Source organism: Caloenas nicobarica, chromosome 19 (assembly GCF_036013445.1).
Source record: "Caloenas nicobarica isolate bCalNic1 chromosome 19, bCalNic1.hap1, whole genome shotgun sequence".
Lineage (NCBI taxonomy): Eukaryota > Metazoa > Chordata > Aves > Columbiformes > Columbidae > Caloenas > Caloenas nicobarica.
Window position 1 is genome coordinate 3,603,053 of NC_088263.1, and position 12,935 is coordinate 3,615,987.

Below are 12,935 nucleotides of genomic sequence, written 5' to 3' on the forward strand. Positions count from 1 at the left end.
CAGAAGTGAAACTCAAATTTATGCCTAAACTGGGATGATCATTACCTGTTTGTATAGGCAAGATACCCTATTCATGGACTGACCACACAGAAACACCCCGCTTTGGCATAGGCTGGAAAAGGCAAACAGACTACAGCTGCCTTGTTTCTTTTAAAAACAGCATTGAATAAAGGGCTCCTTCTTTTCAGGCAACTACTTAGGAAATGGGAGCATTTTGTGACCCACTCCTCTGGATTACCTGCTAACATCTCCATTTCATGCAGAAAGCTGCCTTGGGTTTGTGCAGCAAGGAATGAAATTCCCTCCTTCCCAGCAGGGAAAAGAAATACTTAGTGGTATTCAGAGATTACCCAAAGTAAGCCACAAAGGAAGCCTGCAAGCATACACGGAGCCCTGGACGGCATCGCAGCCACGTGTTTCACGTACGTTCCCTGTGCAGCCAGTTAGCACCAACAGTTTATGTTACTGCCCCTCCTTTTACCCATGTTGCTTTTTGGCAGGGAAGATTGGAGAACATACTCAGAGCAAGATGCAGCTCCATATCAATAACAGTATCACAGCCTGTAACTGACTCTGTTTCCTACACAGCACAAGGCAGGAGAGATTCTAAAAAACAGACTAAACTGCAGAAACAGAATCCAAAAACTATGAATATTCACTCATCCAGATGTGTAAACATCATTTATTTTTTCAAATGCACTTGTCGGTATATGCCAACTTTACCATTTTTGTAAGAATTAAGATGGCAGATGACTCAGGGCTTTTTTGCTTTCACCTGTTTTATGGATATACCACAGAAATGGCAAGTACAGGTACATTACCAACCTTACAATATACACATAGCAAACCTCGTTTTAAAGTCCTGCCTTATAGTTCAACTACATCATATCTACCTGGACTGAGGCAGTTTCCAACTCATATTCTGAGAGGATCAGACATGTAGCAACTGTTTTAAGAGGACACAGAGCGCAGGTCACTCTGCACTCACTGTTGATGTGGATCTGAACTGGCTCACGTCAGGCTGGGTTGGAGCACACAAAGAGCAACTCAAGTCTATCTGCACTGTTACTAAAACAAGCCCTTGGCTCCACACTGCTTGTAGAGAATCTTTTAACTCTATGCTGTTTAGGCTGTGACGAACTATTACCCCTTTATAAACGAGAAGCATCCTCAGGTGTAAGGAAGGCAAGACAAGAAGAGGAGGAGAAAAGAAGAGACCAAGGCAAAGACAGGGAAGAAACAGAGGAGACAAGTTTTATAGAGAAGTAAAATACACAAGGAGGCTGAGATCTGGGCCCAATGTAAGGCTCACTAAGAGCATGCATATTCTGAAAATGTAACTGGAGAGCTTTTTCTAACAGTCCTGATTCTAGATGGCGGCATCTTAATGGACAGGCTGGCAACTTGAAGGGACATCTGGCAGAGGATCAGGTAACCAAGCAGACACAGAGGATTTCTGGAGAGTCTCTTAGGGAAGAGGAAACTTTCTAGACCATAGATGGAAAGAGGAGAAATTCAGAAGTGAGAGCCAAGGTGTTATAAAGTGACATTATTAAGAGCGCAACAGAGTCTGAGGGGCAGAGTCACCATTGCTCACTGAAGACAGAAGTTACAGGATTCAAGAGGCGAGGCACAGAAATGGCATAAAGGCCAACAGCAAAGCTTTACTCTTAATCTGTCTTCAGTAATTTACATGTGAATAAGGCTCAAAGGAAAAAAGCAGTGCAATGTGAGTTGGAATGCTACATTCACCTTTTAATACATGTTGGTAGGACTGGGCTTCTGGACAGCTGGTTTCCTTCTTCACTGCAACTCCCAGCTCTATCTGTAACTGCACCAGCACCTGGCAAGCAAACGTAAGCTTTTGTGGATAAATCACTTTGATGCCAACACAAGTAACTAACACTTCATCCCATCCACTGTAACATAAGTCGGTCTGCGAGGTTGTGCCAGCTCTTGAAGACATCATGCTCCAGAGCAGTCTGAGGACAGAAAAAGAAGATAAAACAGATCTTTAAAAGTCTACATTAGAGAAGCAACACTGCAAACAGCTGCCACACCTTCATGAAGTACTGAAGATTGCCTCTGCCACCTTGCTGTCTCTGCAAATCTGTTTCACTAATAAAAACCCTTTCCAAAGCAGTGTCAGCCTCAGCTGATATATGTTCACCCATTTTTTCTCTAGCTATACACAATTAAGAAGTTAGAGAAGCAGCATCTGACTTCTCAGCTTAAGAAGGACAAGTCCCTTTTTCAATCTCCTCCACCAAGGAAAATTGATCTCTGGCAAAGAGAAAAACAGTAAAGCTCATAAATCCCCGGCCCCACAGTTTCTAGGAGACAGAACAGGAATTGGAAATGAAAAAGTGTCTTTTAAAAATCACAGGTCAACGATATTAATTACTGTATTGCAACATCAATGGCTCATTGATTAAAAGAAACATTTATTCTTGTGCAGAGCACATTTAACATCCTTGGTATCTATCATTGTGAAAAAAAGAAAAATGTCCCTAATGGTCAAGCTCTCATTACCTCCCTGTTTTTAGTACTCCCTCCCCTCTCTCATGTTCATGTCATTTGTGCCTTCTTTCCATCGCCCCTATTTGCACCTTAGGGCCATCAGCTAACTTCTGTCAGTTTTACAGCTTTAAGTCAGAAATTTGGATCCTCACAAGAATGAGCAGATGCATATCCAGTAATGACTGTGAGACACTTTGTTCAATAACAAAACAGTTAGAAGGCAGCCCTTCTTTCAAGATGGATATAATTTATCTCATTTTGTGGAAACAGGGGCACACGGGGGTTAGATGACTTGCCCAGGGCTTCCATGAGACATCCTAAAGCCAGAGGTTGGGCAGGGGAGCCCTGAGCTCTTGCTCCTTTGCTCTAATCAATTAACCATTTTCCTTTTCAGGATTTATTTCCTCTTCCATAACTTAGACTCAGTTACTGTCTAAGGAGGGCATTATATACTGCTTCGCAAGGAGGGGCTAATTACTCCTTGCCACATGCTGTTGGGTATAACATGACCTAGTGCTACTGAGATAATCAGCCCATTGTCTCAGCATGTTAATTGAGACAAATGGTGTAATGAGTCATGTTTACGTGTCTGCTTCGATGTTTCCTCTGTTTTCCGCTCCTGAGATTAATGCCTGCATTCCTTGGAGGTGAATGCTGATGTTCCTCATCTCTGAGCGCTACCACTGGGATACTGTATGTGCTTGTGCTATCTCATTTGCAAAATATTCTGCTTATTCAGATATGCTATTTTCAGAGCCTTTGGAGAATTCTTCTCCTGTGCCAACTGCTTTTGAGGTTAAAAGCAAATGAGAAGAACAGAATCAAAACATCAACTCCCGTTCTGCCTCTCTCCTCACACTTGAGTCTAAAACATGAATCCATCATTTACAAGCTTTGCCACTTGGAATTATGTTTAAGTGATTTTATCAGCTGAATATTAGTCAGCTGTTAATCATGGGCATTTCTGCTTGAGCTTTCTATATGAGAACCAGGGACCCTGGCATCACAGGATGGAGGAACAAAGGGCAAACGGTGCCCAGTCTCTTTATAGCAGGGGCTGGTATTCGGTATTTGCCATTCAGCATTGCTTCAGACAGATCTACTTCTCTGTGCCAGATTCTCTCCAAGCGGGAGAAAAGAAATAACCCTTACTGACCCCTGCTATTTTTTTCTATGAAGATTATACAACCCCCCATATCATTTGAGAGCATTCAGTAGACGTGGCTGAATTCCACAATTGCACATTTTCCCTCAGCTTACAATCAGTGGTTAGAGACAAACAACTAATTTTCTCAAATCAAAATATTTAGTGTTAACAGCAGAAGCTAAACATAATATTAAAGCTAGAGGATTTTTAACATAGTGAAAGGCTTTGAAAGAATGCCTCCTATTCAGTGGAAATTAAAATCTTCCCCAAAACATTCACTGTGAATTAAGCCAAAGTATGCACAGAAAAAAAAAGATCTCTTGGAGCTGCACTGTAACCATCCATGGTCATCCTTAGCATCAGTAAATCACTGCATTTCGGGCACGGCCACAAGGGAGTTCAGCAAGAGTTCTCTAAGGATTTAACAAAACCGCATAAGTCTGTGTATGGACAAAACTCAAAGCATGGCTAGCAAAGTCAATACGGTTGAATTCATTTGTAAAGGCAGCAGTGAAAATGGTGAAAAACTGGCTTTTTTGACAGCCTCTAAAAAAATTACCACGCTGGCTTTTCCAAGATCACATCTCATCAGAAACATCCAGGTCTCTACCAACCCACCTGCAGCTGGGCTTTCCATGCTAATTAACCTTAACAAGGTGGCATTTCCCCTCCCTCCATGAGGCAGAATATACCAGATTTGGATAAAGACAGAAGCTGCCACTTGGGTGTCTCTGAGCTGGCTCCAAGCACATGGTTTCAGTTATGCTCTTCATAACTGATTAAATTCCAGACTTGTTTGGATTTTGTTTCCAGCCTGGAAATAAAATATGTAAATACAACCACATTCAAAACAAGTTCTGATGAAGAAGTTTGTTTCCTGGTAAGTGAAGTGCCACCAAAATATTTGGCTGCCACTAAAAAGAAAGGGGTTTCCCCTCTGTGCTGGGCTCACTAAAATGGAAAGGCAGCTTTATGGATTCTTCTAAACGTTTCAATAAGGATATGTCAGAAAGTTCAGTCTGAAACAACAAGAAAACCTTTTTCCCCTCTCTCCATTGCAGCTTTCTGTAATTTCCATCTGACTGTTCAACTTGTCCTCCCACAGGGACATAAATACCCCAGGGAAGCTCTAAATAACCAGACAAATACATTTTTTTTTTTCAAAAATATTATTCAGCTGATGTTTTTATATAGTAGACTAGAGAGACTAAACCAGGCCATTAGCTGCACAAACAACCCAACTCAGTTTCAGTTTTGTCCCTACAACGCTACTGCAGTTTACAACACTATTTCTGTTTTGTCCCTGTGACACATCTCTCACTATACTAAGGTAAAAAGCTGAATTGTGTCAACACAGCAAACTCTGAGCCTTATTGCAGCTAGGGAACAGCCAACATTAGTGTAACTTATTATCATAAGTTCAATTGAAGGTAATACCTACTATTTGACATCTGGAGTTTAGTCCATGGGGACTAGGAAATAGTTGGGCACCCTAACATACCCGCTCCTTCCTCCAGCCACTCTGCCATGCTCAACAGGCTATAATATACCCGACGAGCAGAGCTTTGCTACAGCATATTCAAATTCAGTTCACAAATCCTTGAGGACAGACAGAAAATACATAATTCCCATGTGTACAAACATGCTGCTTTATGGGGTTTTGGCCAGGTATGCCCATTTAAGTCCTTTCCTTCTTGTTGTCAAAACACAAAATTCCTGTTTATTATTTGAAGAACAGTCAAACTACATGGTTTTTAATTTTCACCGAATTCATCTGACTCTGCATAATGGCTTTTTTAAAAAGACAGATAAAACAAATTATACTAGAGGATTCTAAGTGAAGAGATTAAATGCAAGTTGGGCAGATGAAAGATGAATTTCAAAGCCAGGGTCAACATTATTTTGAGAAATGCAGAAGTTTAAGCTCTCTCCTCTTAACTGCTGCCCACCCCTCTCTTGCATCATCCCCTGCCCACCACAGATCCTTCCTGTCACAGCCCCACGCCTGGTTATCAGACTTGAAAGTGCTGCAAAACCTCTGCAAGGACCAGCTGACATCCCCACAGAGACCCACAGCAACAAGAAATAACTTTTTCTCTTAGAAGCCCTTTAGATCCCCTCCTCTGCCTCTTTTTTTCTTTGTCTGTTTTCAATGCAAAAGCAGTTCCCAAAAAACCAAAAGGTCCAGTGAATGACTTAAGAAATTCTGGATTAAGTAAAAACTAAACTGTGCCGTACATTGAATTCAAACACCTAGAAAACATATGTATTGTACATAATATATATTTCTTGATTTTCAAAATTGAAAATACACATTTATATATTCAATGGGCTCTCAGGATAAAGAGGTGAGGAATGAAAAAACAAAAAGAGAAAAAGCGTTCTAAAGACAGCAAAGCTCTGCTACAGATTTCCAGAGAATCCATGGGGCATTGTGTTCCCTAGAGGAAGATGAATGAATGGGAACTGCACACAAATTAACGTCATGGTGTGTGGTATGGGAAGTGGAAGAAAAGGTGTTGGGTAACAGTGACAGAAGGAAACTCCAGAAACACAGAAAGGAAAGAAAAGGGAAGAACAGATCACTCCTGTTGGAATCTGACCCTCAGCGGAGCTCTGCAGAGCAGATGCAGCAGTTCTCGTTGTGCAGACGCAGGGTTGTGGTTTGTAACGGGAGGTTGCAGGGGGTTTGCACAGTGAGCTCTTTGTAGTGGGTTCTTTAACAGTCTTCTGTTCTTCCCTGCTTGTCTGCCTCCCTTCCAACCTCCACAAAGATGGGAGAGACATTTCAGAGGGCTGAGACAGACAGAATAACAGCAAAAAAGGGATTTCTCCATGGGCTGCAGTGGCAAAGACATACAGAGGTTTGAGGGCTTGAAAAGCTGAAATGAAGGATTTAAATTCAAGGCAAGATAACACTTTCTTTTAGGAGCTCAAACTGTTTACATTCCAGTTGTAGCTGTGAATGGGCCCAGATAACCCCCTACTCTGAGCACCCCTCCATCTTTTCGGGCTGACAGGCAGGACACTAAACTTCATTTATTTCCCAGTCCATTGTTACCTCTGCTCTGAGAATGGCTGTAGGCAGGTAAATCACACTGCCAATCTCTTCAAAGAAAATGCTTTCTCTCTCCTAGCATTCAGAGCCCAGCTTACCAAACATAACTGCACTTCTACACTTGTTCAATTCCTTTGATCTTTTTCAGATCTTATTTCAGTGAAATAGGAGAATAACAGAAGCCTAAAGGCTCTATTGCATGTGTTCACCTTCAAGGAGAACTTGATGGAAATGGATAATCCTGCTATAGACTGCTGAGAGTTTGTTCAAGAAACCACACACACACCCCCTTACCGTGTTTGGGTTTTGCAACTGTTCAGATCCCGTTATTTTTATCCTTGATAAATTCTGTAAGACATTTTGACAGTAACAGCTAAACTCAGTTTCTTGCTCCCTTTCAAGCATCTACGTTCTCTGATGCCTTCTCCCAGACTACCATCTCTAAATAAAACACCATTCAGAACAACTGAAAGAAGAAAATTTGGAAGTGATCAGGTGCATCCAGCACCAGGCCAACAGCAAAGTTTCACATTCCAAAGTAGGGCACCAGTCTGCTAAAGCCCGAGTCTGATCCTTTTATGCTGAGTCCTGATTTCTTACAAGAAGGCCTTCTTCAACCCCATCCTATTTGGACACCACATGCCTTTATTCTTTCCTTTCCACAAGTGAAAAATGGCAAGCTGCATTCCTAGTGAACATCAGATCTATCGAGAACTTCAGTCTTACGATCCCAAGATTTAATCAGCTTCACCAAAGAGTACCAGCTGAGAGGAAAACACCACAAACATGCCTATGGACACAATAGTACCTGTTTCCCTTTTTCATTTTTGCACAGCCAGGGAAAGCAAACACATAAGGAAAGCAACTGGGGTTCAGCCCCCTTCTCTGTCCAGATTCCAAGTGCCCATGTTTAAGTTGGTCACTGTAAGCACCCAAGAATGGCCCTACCTGCACATATTCAACCCATCTTCCACTTGGACATCTTCCATGTTCCAGCAGGAAGAAACTGTGTCCTTCCACTTCAGCTTATAGCCTGATAATTAGAGTACGTGCTTGGAGGTAGGAGACATGGGTTTGATTCTTTTCAGAAAAAAGAGAAAACTGACCCAGAATCTTACAACTGACTGAGCGCTCCAACCTATACTCTGCCTGGAAAAAAGGCAGGAACATCATGACTCTCGGCTTTTTTTGACGTACACTCCAAGCACAACCAGTATTTGCAGTAAAATAAGTTTATTAAGGGATGGTTTCATTTCAGGGAGAAACAGAAAACACTAAAATATAATAATTCAACTAGGTATCTAAGTCTGGGCGAAGAATAAATAGGCAAACAGTTGCTCAGACAATCCGTTTAATTCATCCTGCTCCCGATTAAAGTGCCTTGTTCTTTTTCTTTTAAATCCCATCCAGTTTCTTTCTCCACACCCTTCTCCCAGTTCCATCCTGATTTCCTCTCATTCTTTCAAGTTTCCTCCCCAAGGAGCTGTGCCAGGCCATGGTAGTGACAGAACGTATCCCCAGTTTGGTGCAATTTGCTGTCCCATTAACAGCTCAGGTGCCCTCACGGATCTCCTGGACTCATGCAACACCCTGACCTGCTGCTTCCCTGAAGCAATGTGAATTTAAACAGCAGAAGCCTCCTATTTCACTAGACATCGCAGTATTTTTTAAAAAGGGACTGATGTCAGCTTGTACATGTGGCAATTGGAAAGACAATATTTGCACTCCGGGAACAGCATAAGCTGTTTCCTTTGCTTTGTAATTAGATCTTCAAGTTGGTCTAATCCATGTGCTGCATAAAAAGGCTTATTCTTCTTAGCCCCAGTCACTCCATTTGGAAAAAGAGACTGTCAAATTGCACTAAAAATTGCATTTTCACTCATAGCTAGAGTCAAAGTCACTCTCAAGAAGTTAGATGGTTCTAATTCTTCTCATTAAGCTTTGCATGTCCACCTGAGCTCCCTGCGCCCTCCAAGCCTCAGCTTTCCACCAGCCTGTTGAGTGGAAACAGGAAAATCAAGGGGCCCGTGGGTGTCTCAGTGTCTCCCACCCAAAGCGTGGATAGAGGTTCTGACCTCTTTTAAGAGCTACAGTGAAGGGTGCTGCACAAGGACATGGCTAACAGGAGATGAGGGTTTTCTAAAGTTTTGTCACATATTTTACAGGAAAAATACGCCTGTAAGCTCTGGCCTGAAAGAATCTGTTAGTTCCAAGTTTACCGTGAAATACAGAAAAAACATTGCACGAGCCAATTCTCCCATTTTGTAAAAATAAATCTCAGTATGAGATCCACATGGACTACATTTTCTTCTGGGCCATTTTTCCCCCCACTGGGAACTAAACCAGATTTCTACAATTCTCCCAGCAGGAAACATTCTGTGATGTCTCCGCTCCACCACAGCACCATCACGTCAGAAAATGTACAGTCCTTATGTCTCATTTTGTTCTAACACAGTTTCTTCATGGGCAATCTTATTTTCACCAGCAGAAGGAAGTCCTTGAGAGCAATTCTGCATTCAGTTTCTTCACTGGCAAATTTAGTTCGAGATAATCCACTCCCCACCTCAATGAATTGTTTCTCATGTCCTGGGGTTTTTTACCTTCAGTTATAGCAATGCAATTATTCATTAGACTGCACTTTAATCTAGGTCTGTGAAGTGATCTGCAATTAACTAACAATACGTGTAGCAGTACATAAATCTATACCACTTGTCTTTCTAATTCCCTTCCCCCTTACAACATCCCTGCATTGTTTTGCTGACCTAATTTAGAAAACCTCTGCTCCAAAAGAGTTATTCAGTACAAGTGAGAACAAATTTAGCAGGATGACAATGTGTGGAGCTGGGAACTCTTTTTATCATGAGGTTTCCTATGAGAGGAATCTTAACAGCACATCATTAATCTGAAATTATCTTTAAGTTCTGAGTCACTTTGATAGGTTTTGTCTGGATGTATTATGTCCTAGATTGGAGGCACACAAAATAATTACTTCTCATTAAGAAGGCACAGAAATAAGAATGAATACTTATGCTTTGACCGTTTAGCAGAAACAGTTTGAGAACTGCAACAATGAACCTGACCTCAGAGTACAAAATGTTCATCATTTTCCCTAAAAATGTCTGCTTTTCTCAGAAAAGCAGAAACTTCAACTAGAGAGCTGAAAACTTTCAGCCGAAATTCTTAGGTTCTACTTCAAAATGTACAGGTCTTCCAAGAGGTATTTTCAAGTAATTACACAACCTGCCATTAGAAAAATGCCACATCTGCCATCCATAGCACCTTATGAACATGATCTTGTTTCTGCTTAGGAAAAAAGTCACTGTGACAGATGCAGTAGCAATGTATGTAAAAACCAAAAACCAAAACAAAACACAAACCACCCACAGCACACAAAACCAATGCTGCTATGCTGATGCTGCACAGGAAGAAGTATCACTGAAGAGCCTTTTTACCTTTATCAAGAGGTTTTTGTAGACAGCTCTTCATTATTGTCTACCCATACCATTCCATGAACAGATTTGTTAGGGATACACACTGAAAAAAATATGGTTTTACTTGACTTATTTTTTAAAAAAATTGAGTAGGAAATATCACAAGAACAAGGGAGCACCTCCCAGCCAACCACATTATGGACTTCAGACAACACCTAATTTCAACTTCACCATTTATATCTTTAGTGGATTTCATCTGAACTAAAGCAAAACAAAGCTTAAAAACACCCAAGCCTGTTGTCCTGTCTCGCAATAAATTGACATGCATTGTACAGCAAGAGCTGAGTAACAAGTTTTAGATCAGAAACCAGGAACCTTGTTCCAAAGAAACAGGCTAAACACAACTAACCAAACAGCAAGAGTTTGGGGGTTTGTTTTGTTTTTAAAAAACTTCATGCAACTATTTAGCTTGCTTCAGATCTGTGGAAAGGTGAGGCCAGCAAGCAGAACATCAAGAAGTTCAGTACTGACTTCACCTCATTTCCAGCAGCCGAGGGGTTAGTGAAGAACATTCCCTTGTCCCCAGCTTGTCCTATCAGCTCAGAACCGTGAGACCAGAGAGTGAAACCGAGCATCGCTGCAGAAATCAGCCCAAAGGCTCTAAGAACCAAAGCAAATTAGCGCAAACGAAGGGAGGAACGGCTGCCAAAGCAAATCTGTGCGGTTGTTCTCGTCCAGCTTGGGGTGCCAAGAGAAGGGGGGGAGTTCTGCCACAGCTTCACACCATGTCAAGGGAAAAGATTAGCTCATCTTTCAGTGACAGACAGGAGCTTGGCCTGGGTTTTTTCACCAGCATCACCTTTCCCAAGGGAGAGAGAATTTAAACGCTCATCTGTCTCAAGCAATAAGTGTCAGTTATCAAATGCAAACCCACCGCCTCCCAGTCAGCACTTCTCCGGAATGACAAGCAGCTGGAGGGAAACAGCACAATAACCCATTGAGTCCGAGCAAGAGAAAGCTGCTTGCCACAGGGCAGCGTGTTACAGGTCCCTCTGAATCTTAAGGAAACGTAATTAGAGGTCTTGTGTAATCTGTTCCCCTCACATCAGGGCTGTAATGGAAAAAGGACCTCCACAGCTCTTCTAAGAAATGTAACATGCTGCTAGAGAATCTCTTTATTTTAAATATACAGCATTTTCAGTGTAGTGCCCAGTCATGAATACTGTGTGAAATACTGACACTTCTGGATAACCTTTTCAGTACAGTGGCTTTGCAGTTTTTGTATTTCAAATACACATTACGGCTTACTCAATTTAAAGCCCTTTGCCATTAAAAAAGTTGAACTGCTTCCAACCACGTGAAATTCAGGTAGAAGACAAGCGAAGGACACTTGCCTGTGCTTGCAATGGAGAATTAAACTTCACTAATGCAATCATGACTATTTTGGTGAAGTTACTGACAAAAAAAAAAAAAAGCCTGGTTCAGAATCTCAGTCTGGAGCTATTAGAGTAAGCCTCTAAAATAAAGTTGCAAATTGATGTAAAAACAGACAAAAGCCGGTACCACCTCAAAAATCCCTGCCACAATCAAAGTTCATGAAAATTGACATCAAAGTTGTCCCAAACCAGGAAGATGTCAATTACGGTAGGAAAGGCAGTTTTCCTATGAAAACACTAAAACAAAAAAAAAAAAGTGACAAACGGATGAATGGAGCAAAGCCAAGGAAATCCATTTCAGAGAAATGGCTTATGGCTGCTGAAATTGCTTCATACCTGCCAGGCACAACAGGTGGGGGGAAGACAGATGTGTTTCCTTAAATATGAAGGCAAAACAAAAAGGTACAAAAGAAGAGAAGATTTTTTTTTTTTAAGACAAAATACAAAGCTAGTGGCTTTCAGTATCTCCCATAGAAGTACCATTGAAATGACAGGTCCCTCTCAAAACCTTTTAAACACATTGAAGTGACCACCTCTTCCCAGAAATTCCAAGCAGACAAGGTAGGCAAAGGGTGGAATAGCAAATAATTATCCAAAATTTGTAGCTGGGGAACAAAGGGACTAAGTTACTTGGCACACAATTACTTTGTGTTTCAAATACCTAATCCCATAGCCTAAGCAATGAAGACCACCCTTTCTCTCCAGAGTGTATTTCTAATTGCACACAACCCAAAGGAAAGGAAGGCTCTATGACTGAGAAGTATTAATCCTTCTAATTAAGTGGTGTATGTGGAAAGTGGTTAAGAAAACAAGTGAAAGGAAACCAGCTGAATAACATGAGAAATAAACACTAGACTTCTTGCTAAATATGACGCTTCCCTCAGTCGGAGGCCCCTGGGCACTGCACTGCTGGAGACAGACGGGTATTTCTTGAGGAACATTAGAAGACTGAAAAGCATTTTAAGCAGCACAGTTAATATATAATAGCACCAGGGCACAGCAAGCAAGAGGTCTGAATCACATCCCTTCACTTCCCACTGCCTGAAAGAATTCCAGGCTATTTACTTGGCTCAGCATCTTCAGTAGAAATGACCAAATTTGAAAACTTCTCTTAAAATAAGCATCTCAAGTGAAGACATTAAAAATCAGTAACCATTACTGGTTCATAAATTACAGGAATAGTAGAAAGCACCATCTTCATAGAGTGGGCAGACATCGCTGATGGCCTAAGCAGCAGTGGGATGCTCTCTTGTGATTAAGATACTTGTAAAGCTCCATTATTAAGTGTACTTGCAGATCAGCAGCTGCATTGGCAAGTCATGGGCATGTTACAAATCAGTACT